The following is an 11,902-nucleotide window of genomic DNA, read 5'->3' as shown; positions in this document are numbered from 1 at the left end:
TAATATAATTTATGGCATTATGTTAAAATGTTTTGCATTATTCAAAATGTTTTTTGAATTACAAAAACGTTTTATACCCTTTATATAACCCAACATTTAAACCTTGCGAATGTGTGTTTGCTATAGGGAGTCATGTGCCAATAATTAGAGCAACTTAAATTTAACTGTTGCTTTAACCTTATTCTTAGCCTGATGGAAATTGGATGAATAAATTAATTTTGTTAATTAAATATAGAGTAGGCCCATCATTACGTTTACTGTTTTCATCACAGTACAAAGTCACTTTTACCATAGACCATTTCCAGGGTCTATGCTTTTACAGACTTTTTCTTTTCTGCGGTTAGACCCAACCGAGAATGTCAACGCTGTAGTGAAGTACAATGTGTAAAAATGTCACTTTAAAAAAACAAAAAACAAAAAACAGAAAACACATCAGGAAAAAGTAAAGTGCCTCGCCTCATCGGACAACATCTGCCAGTTGATTACCGTAGTCAGTAGCCCCTGCTAGCCACCAGTGGACTGCCATGCCAAGACTTCAGCTGATCAAGCCAAAACAGATAGGAGCTGGAGTATACAGGTTTGTTCATTTTTTTCCATATTTTGAGAGGAATACTGAATATTATGCTTGTAGTAATAATATCATTTTCATCATGTCATGCAAGAGTTTGACAGTTTAGGTCCCCCCGCAAAAGAACCCCCCCCCCCAAAAAAAACCCACACCAACCATCAGTGGTGTATCGCAAATCACATGGTGGTGGACATAGGGTCTTTTCACATCTTCTTGAGGGGAAACGGTCATTTTTATATTTTATAGAACTATTCAAACTTGGCATGCCATAGCTACACAATACTATACCACACAGTGGCGTAGCGTGGGTCATCCGATTGGGGGGGCACCGACCATGATTGGGGGCACCGGGTCTGATGGGGGGGCACAAGCCGTTTTTGGCAATTTTCCTGTGGGATTTTTTTAACATTTTGCAATCGATTGTGGGGGGGGCATGTGCCCCCCGTGCCCCTATGACGCTACGCCACTGACACCACAGAATTGTGCCATTTGCATTTATCTCATCTTATTAAATGAATAGTAGACTATAAGGTGTTATTTAAGTCCCAGCAAACATTCCGTCTTTAGCTACCTCCCCTGAAACTTTTTGGTATATGCCTACTTCTTAACCTGTGTGGCATCCAACACAAGATTTTTCTTCTGTGCAGTGTGCATCAGTGGTTTATAAACATCAGGTGTGCGTACGTGAAGACTGCTTATTGTCACACAGGTATGATGTAATTTACTTTAAAATAGTAATGTAATCTTCTAGATATAATATAAAATTTGGTATAGCAATTTATAAAATTGTGACAATTGACAAAGCAATATTAAATTTAAAGACACAAAGATCTGTTACTGCTATACTCTCAGAAAAAAAGGTGCTACTTAGAACCTTTTTTTTTGTCCTGTATTTAGAACCCTAAGCAGTAATAAGGTTCTAAAAAGAACCTTAAAAGGTTCTATAAAGAACCTTAAAGATTTAAATAGGCCTGGGAACATTCTAATTCATTCATTCAGGAACTCATCACAAAGTTAAGAAAAGGTAAAACGTAGTGTTAACCCTTTTGGTACTAAAAATCATTTTCTGGGATAAAAAACCTTCTTTTCTGTTCTACTAAGAACCCTTTGAGGGTTGTTTCTTTAAGATTCTTTAAAGGTTCTTCAAGCTTAAGGTTCTACAAAGAACCCTTTACTTGGCTACAGAATTACAAAGAACCCAACTGAAACCCAATGGGGTTCTTTGTAGAACCAAAAAAGGTTCTGTAGCCAAGAAAAGGGTCTTTGTAGAACCTAAGCTTGAAGAACATTTAAGAATCTTAAAGAAAGAACCTCAAAGGGTTCTTAGTAGAACAGAAAAAAGGTTTTTATCCAAGAAAATGATTTTTAGTACCAAAATGGGTTAATACTACGTTTTACTTTTCTTAACTTTGTGATGAGTCCCTGAATGAATGAATTAGAATGTCCCCAGGCTCACTTAAATCTTTTTAAGGTTCTTTATAGAACCTTTTAAGTTCTTTTTAGAATCTTATTACTGCTTAGGGTTCTACATAGAGGACAAAAAAAGGTTCTAAGTAGCACCTTTTTTTCTGATATAGCCTACAGGCCAGGTGTGTTAAAATGATCTAGACTTTACAAAACTCTTGAACAATTAAAAATTGCTCGATATGATAGAGTGACTAGTATGTTTATCTCATGAAATGAGTCTTGTGAGTTTATAAAACAAAATGACAACCCTGGAACGAAGTTACACATTCAAGCAAATTATTGTCCTTTCATCTAATCTATTCTTAATCGAAGTTAAGTTCAAAAACCACTTTCACACACTATTTGGAAGTGATTTCAGTGTTAATTTCATCAAGATAGCTTAAAGCCATAATGTATGATCTTATAATAGGTCCTATAAAATTGATTTTTTTTTTTTAATATAATTGTTTTCACCTATTGCTATGGTAGTTAATCAGATTTATTACGTAACTTCGCCAGCGTATAGAACTGCATGTTAAATGGCCAAAAATAACCAGTGGGATAATACTGGGATTTCTTTCACTTAAGTTGACTTAAGGGATCCAAAATGAGCGTTTATTGCGTTTCGACAGTATTTTTTGTGGAACATGAGAGCACCTCAGACCTATCGAATTGCATTCTGAATACGAAGCATGTCTTTCTGATATCAAATAATTTTCATTTTTTCAAAATCACAATATAATACAAATTTTATGACAAATTATAAAAATTTGATATTTTTCACATTTTGATATATAACAGTCCTCGAAGTAAATTATATAAATCTAATGATATATTCTTAAAGTGTATGTAGCAGGAGGAAATGCCGACGGTCAATTGAAAATTTTGACCTTTCATATTGAAGATATGGATTTTTTCCCAAAAAGACCTTATTTTTGTTTGGTGTTTTGGGGAAAAAAATCCATATCTTCAATACGAAAGGTCAAAATTTTGAATTGATCGTCGGCTTTTTATCCCACCTACATACACTTTAAGTATAAATCATCAGATTTATAAAGTTTACTTCAAGTACTGTTAAATATCAAAATATCAATTTTAATGATTTGCCATAAAATGTGTATTAAATTGCGAATTTCAAAAATCAAAATTATTTGATATCAGAATGACATTCTTCGTATTCAGAATGCAATTCGATACGTCTGATGTGCTCTAATGTCCCAAAATAAATACTGTCCAAACGTTCATACCCCAGCCCTTAACCTTGTTATTTATTTTTCATTTATTTTTCATTTATTTCCATATATAAAAATATACAATACATCAGCTTATTTCAGCTTAAAATGGAAAGCAAACCTATCAGGCCATAATTGCTTTATATATTATTTTAACATTTTGAATCAAGACTAATTAAAATTAGATGGAAATCGTACATTATGGCTTTAATCAATGCTTTCCAATGATCTCCAAAAACACAACGTGCCAAAGAGCTCAACGAGGTCCCAAGAATTGCACAATTGACACAAGTATAGGCATGAGAATGGGTAACTTTCAAATTATTATCATATCATATCTTCTATTGATATAACCAATTGGCAAAATTCAAAATAACACACTGCCTGACATGAACAAGTTAAATTTGATTTTGTGTTTCAAATACAAGAACAAAATAGTGTGTACAGACCAATTAAACTGCATCATTTTGCTATGATATTATTTTAAAGATATCAGAAATAGATAAGGGTTTCTGTTTTGATTAATCTAATCCTCACTCTATTTCCAGTAGGTCTGATGTAGGCCTAAACTTCTAACGAATGTTTGATGACTTAAAAGTGAAATCGATAATGTTATGCAGAGAGTCTGGTGGAAATATAATATATATAATTTCTACTCATCAACAACTAAAACATTGAAATAGAATGGAATAACTTGTACAAAGACATGCTACATCAAATATTCTACATCAAATACTCGAGAGTATGCAGAGACCCTTTAACATGATTATGTGAGTTACTTTTAGTGTATAGTACCGAAGGTTACATCCTGAAATTTCTGCCCCTATTCATACGAAATGTATATACAAGAAATCAGAAATGAAACTTTATTTGGCCACTCAATTTTAGCGACCAAGGGGGACTGGGGGAATCCTCTGGACCCAAAAATCATGTAATTTTGGAAAGATTTGGAGGTAACCCTAAGGTGACTAGTCACCGACTCTCAGTTTAAACTTTAATGTGGCATTCTACAAGTATTTTGTTTCTTCAGTATAGGGCAGCCCCTCTCCCATCAGTTTAAACAAGTTACTTTGAAAGGTGATTTCTGGACATTCCCCCAAGTAAGCATGTAGGCCTATAAACATTCAAATAGACCAAATATATACACATAATTATGTTATTTTATTTGCTACAAAATAGTTGGCATGTTGATGAAATGAAGTCTATAGGTTTACAAAAAAAACCTTTCTGATATTAAATATTGCATAGGCCTACAGTAGGCCTGTATAGATTATGCATTTTGTTTAAGAAATATTTATATTTTCACTTTTTGGTCATTAAGAATTTCGAGTAGCAAATTTGTCATTAATCATGGTAATAAACAAACATCCTTAGGCCCTTCACAATTCATTCTTTGTTTACTGTTTAAGATTTTTCAAAATTCAGGAGGTAACGGTATTACTTAATATTTTCTTTATTTTGAAACGAGTACATGTAGTCACAGCTCAATATCAACAGTACTTTTTATGTTTGATTTTTAATGCATTGATAGTAATGCAGGGGTGTTCTTTGTTTGAAGCATCACATGATTAAACTAAGAAAATAGCAAATTAATTAATGTAATTAAAATGTCATAAGTTAACAGAGAAAATGTCAAATAAAAATCAAATAGTTAAATATTTGGCAATTCTTAATTTTGGATGTGGGAGGGAAACATGTAGGCCTAAACTAAAAATCAATTGTGAGTTTATAGTAGATGTATATTGTAATAATGATGATATGATTTGATTGATGCAAATTTACAGGTCTACCAGGCCACCTTAATTAAATAAAAATGAACTTTACATTTCAATTTTGACTTAAAGGGCATGCGAAGTCTGTAAAATCTAGGGCATGATGTTAACATTCCAAGAACTTAGTCATATGTACAGAAGTTTTCAACTTTTGAAATTTTATTTCAGTTCCCCAGTGCAAATCTAGGGCATGATGAAGTTAACATTCCAAGAACTTAGTCATATTCTATTTGTAGAAGAAGTTTTGAACTTTTAAAACTTTATTTCAGTTCCCCAGTGCAAACACTATAAGAGTTCCCACTTTTAATTGCGATGTATAATGACACACATGGAAGATACTTTAATGATGTTTTCATATGGGGGTCCATTTTTTTTGGATATTACAATAAAAAATTGCACTGGCAAATAGTAAAATTGAGATGATGGCAAGCAAGTTTTGGCAAGCTGGTAAGCATGGTAAAATAAAATCACTATTATTAGCAAGTTTGCTAAATACTAATAGGGGCTGTAGTAATTAGACGCTCCAGAATACAAGATATATATATTTTTTAAAGTTAAATGGACACAATTTATTATTATTATTCAAATGATTAGGCCTAAAGCATTTAAATCTTATTTAAAAACATGTCCAAGCTTCATGGCTTAATACCCCGCTTAAGGGATCTAAAATGAGCGTTTATTACGTTTCGACAGTATTTTTTGTGGGACATGAGAGCACCTCAGACTTATCGAATTGCATTCTAAATACGAAGCATGTCGTTCTGATATCAAATAATTTTCATTTTTGAAAATCACAATATAATACAAATTTTATGACAAATTATAAAAATTTGATATTTTTCAAATTTTTGATATATAACAGTCCTCGAAGTAAATTATATAAATCTAATGATATATTCTTAAAGTGTATGTAGCAGGGAGGAAAAGCCGACGGTCAATTGAAAATTTTGACCTTTCATATTGAAGATATGGATTTTTTCCCAAAAAGACCTAATTTTTTTTTGGTGTTTTGGGGAAAAAAAATCCATATCTTCAATACGAAAGGTCGAAATTTTCAATTGATCGTCGGCTTTTCTTCCCACCTACATACACTTTAAGTATAAATCATCAGATTTATAAATTTTACTTCAAGTACTGTTAAATATCAAAAATATCAATTTTTAATGATTTGCCATAAAATGTGTATTAAATTGCGAATTTCAAAAAATCAAAATTATTTGATATCAGAATGACATTCTTCGTAGGCCCTATTCAGAATGCAATTCGATATGTCTGATGTGCTCTAATGTCCCAAAATAAATACTGTCCAAACGTTCATACCCCAGCCCTTAATAGGCCTACATGTTCAAGGATATTCGTTATCAGTAATGTTATTCAACACATTGTAAAGTACATGGTGCAAAATCATGTATGTTGATAATCTATGGTTTCACTGGAGGCCAACCCCTCTGAGGCCTACCATACCAAAATCATCCTACACAACCCGAATTCTGATGGAACTATGGCAGGTGGATTTGCATGGTTTCCAACTTCTTTTGACTCACATGGAAGTCCTACACTGAAAGTGGTTAGGAACTGATAAGTAAGGGGTGCTTATGTCCTAATTGGTAAACTTTTAAGGACAAAGTTTATCCTTTATAATGGTAAACTTTTAAGGTCACAGTCTAGACCTACTTTTCTTGGTCTTTTCCCTTCTACATCATCACTCTGGTATGTGCTATTTTTTGTCACGTTCACTAAATTTATCAATATTTTTATACTAAGGGCAAATGGTGCTACATGTACATGCTGGTAGAATGGTAGCTGGTTACACTAATTATTACAAGTAAATTTGTTCGACTATTAAAGTTTCTACAAATTTGATTTCCTTCACTTCAGGAATTGATTTTGTAATAACTTTGTGGAAGGATATTTTATCAGCAAACCAGCCAGCTCAGACGATCTTTTATTCAGGTGAGTAGAATATTTGCTGTTGTTTATAACACTCACTAACACAAAAGCAATGCAATCATTTTGTATAGCTTGAGTATGTCATATACTGACAATATCTAGTATCTGACAGGTTAAAAAATGTAGGCCTATATGTCAAAATTATATATTATATATTATTAATAACAAAATATTTCATATCCAAGAAAAAAATGATGAAAATGTTAATGTTGAAAGAATAATTTGTAGCATTTCAAATGAATTTTCATCTTTGAAATATTTTCATAATACAATTTGTAACCCGGGGTTGTAACCACAAATAAAGGTACCATATACTTGAATCATTTCATGAGTAAAAGAGAAAGTTATGGTTAAATTGTTTTGACTGAACTTGTTATTTAGCATGTTTAGTAAAATATTAATTACTATCATAATTTCTTTTATTTTAATGATTTCTGTACTTGAGTGTATGGTCACATTCACATTGCTTCTGGATCATAGGTTATTAGCTGTTATTCAACTTTGGCTATACTCTTATTAAAATCATCTTTAATTGTAGTGAAACCCCACATGATGGCAGTGCAGTGTCCTACTTATTGTCATGGTTTCCTTAAAGACCTTGTAATTAAACCTTTAACAAATAATGTGGTTTGTTTTAATCATGTTAAATGGTCTATGCTTTAAATATGAAACTTAAATGTCCTGGTTTGTGATTGTGGACTATAATGGAAGGAGTGAGAAATATGTTTGTGAAACATGAATAGAAATATGTGTAACAGCACCATTAGATCTTGAATGCAGATGATTGGTTTTAAGTTAGTGTAATGTTTTGCAGTTGAAGAGGAGAGAATGGTACGATGATTAAATTTAGCTAGACTGATGATGCTGTAGCTAGTTGCTAGAATCTGTGAGCACAGATACTACTATAATATAAATAGACAGGCCCGATTTCAGTAAAATTGAAAGTGAATGGTGTAGGGATTTCATGCACGAATATTAGGGGTGGCTTTGGGGGCTCCAGTCCCCGGGGTAAAAGCAGGTTTGGCAAAAAAAAGAAGAGGCGGTGGAAGAAGAAGGGGTGGCAAAAAGAATTATTAAAGAAAAAAGGGCAGAAAAATAATGAAAAGGTTAAGTCGCTAGTGCCTATATCCCTTTACTTTTTGCTCTGCACATTTTTAAACCATGCAAAAAAAAGGGTCAACCTTTTTCGGGCTGTTGATGAAGGGGAGGGGTGCAAAATTGACCTTTTCTGAATGGGTGTGTGTATATAGGTAAGTATCGAAGGACCATCGGTACCGGTTGGGCACACTGACTCACAACCCCTTTGCTTTGGCTATGTCACTGCTTCTTGTTATTTAATGCTTCTGATTTTCACATGTAGTGAAGCTGAAAAGGTGTTCATTTTGCATGCATGTTTTCTGTCCCCCTTTTATTGTAAATTGCATTAATTTTGATTGTTTTTCCTTTAATTTCACATTTTAGCTACAAAGGCAGATCAGTCAAAGCCTTACAACAAAAGGAATAAGGTCTGCAAGGTGTACCAACACCATGGTGAGTTTCTTTTCGAGTAATGTCTTATATCATACCGTGAAAGAGTAGTTTTCACCCCTCTCACTCTTTTACATGAATAGATTATAATCATCTCAGTCAATTAGTCATATGTACAGTGGTGGTGGTTTTCTTTTTGGTGTTTTTCTTAGGGCAGTCGGCCTTTTTAAATGGTGAAATAAGCCAGTACATGGACTTTGTTATATGGAATTTAGGTATATATATGACTCTATCAACATGATCAAGAGAGGTATGAAAAGCCGGGATAAAAAGCTGACGATCAATTGAAACTTTTGTCCTTTCGTATTGAAGATATGGATTTTTTCCCCAAAACACCAAAAACAATCCGGCCTTTTTTGGGAAAAAAATCCATATCTTTAATATGAAAGGTCAAAATTTTCAATTGATTGTCGGCTTTTCCTCCCAGCTACATACACTTTAAGAATATGTCATTACATTTATAAAATTTACTTCGAGGACTGTTAAATATCAAAAATGTGAAAAATATCAAATTTTAATAATTTGTCATAAAATGTGTATTATATGGTGAATTTCAAAAAATGAGAATTATTTGATATCAGAAAGACTTTCTTCCTATTGAGAATGAAATTCGATATGTCCGATATGCTCTCATGTCCCACAAAAAATACTGTCGAAATGCTCTAAACGCTCCTTCCACATCCCTTAAGGGAAGGGATATGAACGTTTGGACAGTATTTATTGTGGGACATTAGAGCACATCAGACATATCGAATTGCATTCTGAATACGAAGAATGTCCTTCTGATATCAAATAATTTCGATTTTTTGAAATTCGCAATGTAATACACATTTTATGACAAATCATTAAAAATTGATATTTTTGATATTTAACAGTACTTGAAGTAAACTTTATCAATCTAATGATTTATACTTAAAGTGTATGTAGGTGGAATAAAAAACCGACGATCAATTGAAAATTTTGACCTTTCGTATTGAAGATATGGATTTTTTTCCCAAAACACCAAAAAAAAAAGGTCTTTTTGGAAAAAAAATCCATATCTTCAATTTAAAAAAGATCAAATTTTCAATTGATCGTCGGCTTTTCCTCCCAGCTACATACACTTTAAGAATATATCATAAGATTTATAAAATTTATTTCGAGGACTGTTATATATCAAAAATGTGAAAAATATCAAATTTTCATAATTTGTCATAAAATTTGTATTATATCGTGAATTTCAAAAATGAAAATTATTTGATATCAGAAAGACATGCTTCGTATTCAGAATGCAATTCGATACGTCTGAGGTGCTCTCATGTCCCACAAAAAATACTCAGGCTGTCGAAACGCCATAAACGCTCATTCTAGATCCCTTAAGACAGCGTTCAAGCTTTGACTTACGTTTGGCGGACAGAATGGTGGAAACTTAAAGTGAAAGATATCCTACTTAAAGGATCATTTTCTATGGTGAAATTGAATCTGACATAAAAAAAAATGCATAATTATCAACTTGAAAATTTTCCCCACGTAGCATTATACAGGCATATTTCTGCCCAAAATCCTCAAATTTGAGCGAAAATTTCTGTTCAAAAATAAGTCTTCAAAATGGAAATACTTAGGGCTAAACAAAAAACATGTTGCTCTAGAAAGGTATTGGTAAGAGCAACATGTTCGTTGTTTAGCCTGACACCTCTCGGTTTTGAAGGACTTATTTTTTTAACAAAACCCATTACTTTTTTTCACGTCCTCAAAATTCTTAGGGGTGGGGGTAGCAGTAGCATATTGCAAGTTATTTTCTTTTCTGTAAATCTAGCTTACATATTTATTATATCACCATTTAGCTATTGAATTACTGAGCAAAAAGACACTTAAAACATCCCTATAGCTCATACCATTGTGGAGATATGGCCTTTTCAAATCGAAAATAAGGCGAATATTATACTTTTTTCCAAATCAATTGTCACCCGAACTTTGAGTTTCTACCCCTGCTACGAAAATATATGGATCCCATTCAATGCTTTTAATATCACAATTGCACCCTTATTACACAATTAGCATAGAAAATTAGGCACTATTTGATAGTTTTCATGTTCATACTCTCACAGTCAAAATTTTGTCACCCCAAAATGGCCATTTTTGGCCAAAATTGGACCAAAAAATGAATTGTTCTCAAAATCAGTGAAAAATAAGGGGTTTTAAGTGCCAAAATAAAAATCTGAAAATATGTAACATTTTACCCCTAAAAACGTTTTAAAAGTAATCAAGAATTTTGATTGTTTTCACCCCTAAATATTTTTTTCACACATTTGTCCGCCAAACGCAAGTCAAAGTTTGAACGCTGTCTTAAGGGAAGGGAAGGGGTATGAAAGTTTGGACAGTATTTATTGTGGGACATTAGAGCACATCAGACATATCGAATTGCATTCTGAATACGAAGAATGTCCTTCTGATATCAAATAATTTTGATTTTTGAAATTCGCAATGTAATACACATTTTATGGCAAATCATTAAAAATTGATATTTTTATATTTAACAGTACTTGAAGTAAACTTTATAAATCTGATGATTTATACTTAAAGTGTATGTAGGTGGGATGTAAAAGCCGACGATCAATTGAAAATTTTGACCTTTCGTATTGAAGATATGGATTTTTTCCCAAAACACCAAAAAAATTGGTCTTTTGGGAAAAAATCCATATCTTCAATATAAAAAGTCAAAATTTCCAATTGATCGTCGGCTTTTCCTCCCAGCTACATACACTTTAAGAATATATCATAAGATTTATAAAATTTATTTCGAGGACTGTCATATATCAAAAATGTGAAAAATATCAAATTTTAATAATTTGTCATAAAATTTGTATTATATCGTGAAATACAAAAAATGAAAATGATTTGATATCAGAAAGACATGCTTCGTATTCAGAATGCAATTCGATACGTCTGAGGTGCTCTCATGTCCCACAAAAATACTGTCAAAACGCCATAAACGCTCATTCTAGATCCCTTATGAGGAATCACCAGAAATTGCTTAAGTGTACTTAACTCAATACATCTTTCAAAGGAAGACAATAAACAAACAATGAAGAGATACACATCTAAAGCCTTAATATATTTCCTTCAATTTTGAAGTTGTTCTTCCATACTGCAGTTACTGTCCATTTTCCTATGTTATAGGTAAAACATAGGAAAAAATAGTTTCAAAAACAATATGAATCAAAACAATATAAATCAGCCCAACAGATTTCTTTTGTTGGGTTCCAATTATTCGTCTGTGAATAAGGTCCCGGAAGCTGTTCCGTGTCAGTGTATTTTACTGTTATGTCAGTTGGACAACTGCTTGGTTACTGACATGTGTTTAGAATAGAGTATTGAAGTTATCCTGTGTGTAATTTTTGTTCATATACAGGCGAATAATTGGAACC

The sequence above is a fragment of the Amphiura filiformis genome, chromosome 14, assembly GCF_039555335.1.
Source record: "Amphiura filiformis chromosome 14, Afil_fr2py, whole genome shotgun sequence".
Classification (NCBI taxonomy): domain Eukaryota; kingdom Metazoa; phylum Echinodermata; class Ophiuroidea; order Amphilepidida; family Amphiuridae; genus Amphiura; species Amphiura filiformis.
Note: the sequence above shows the minus strand (reverse complement) of the source record.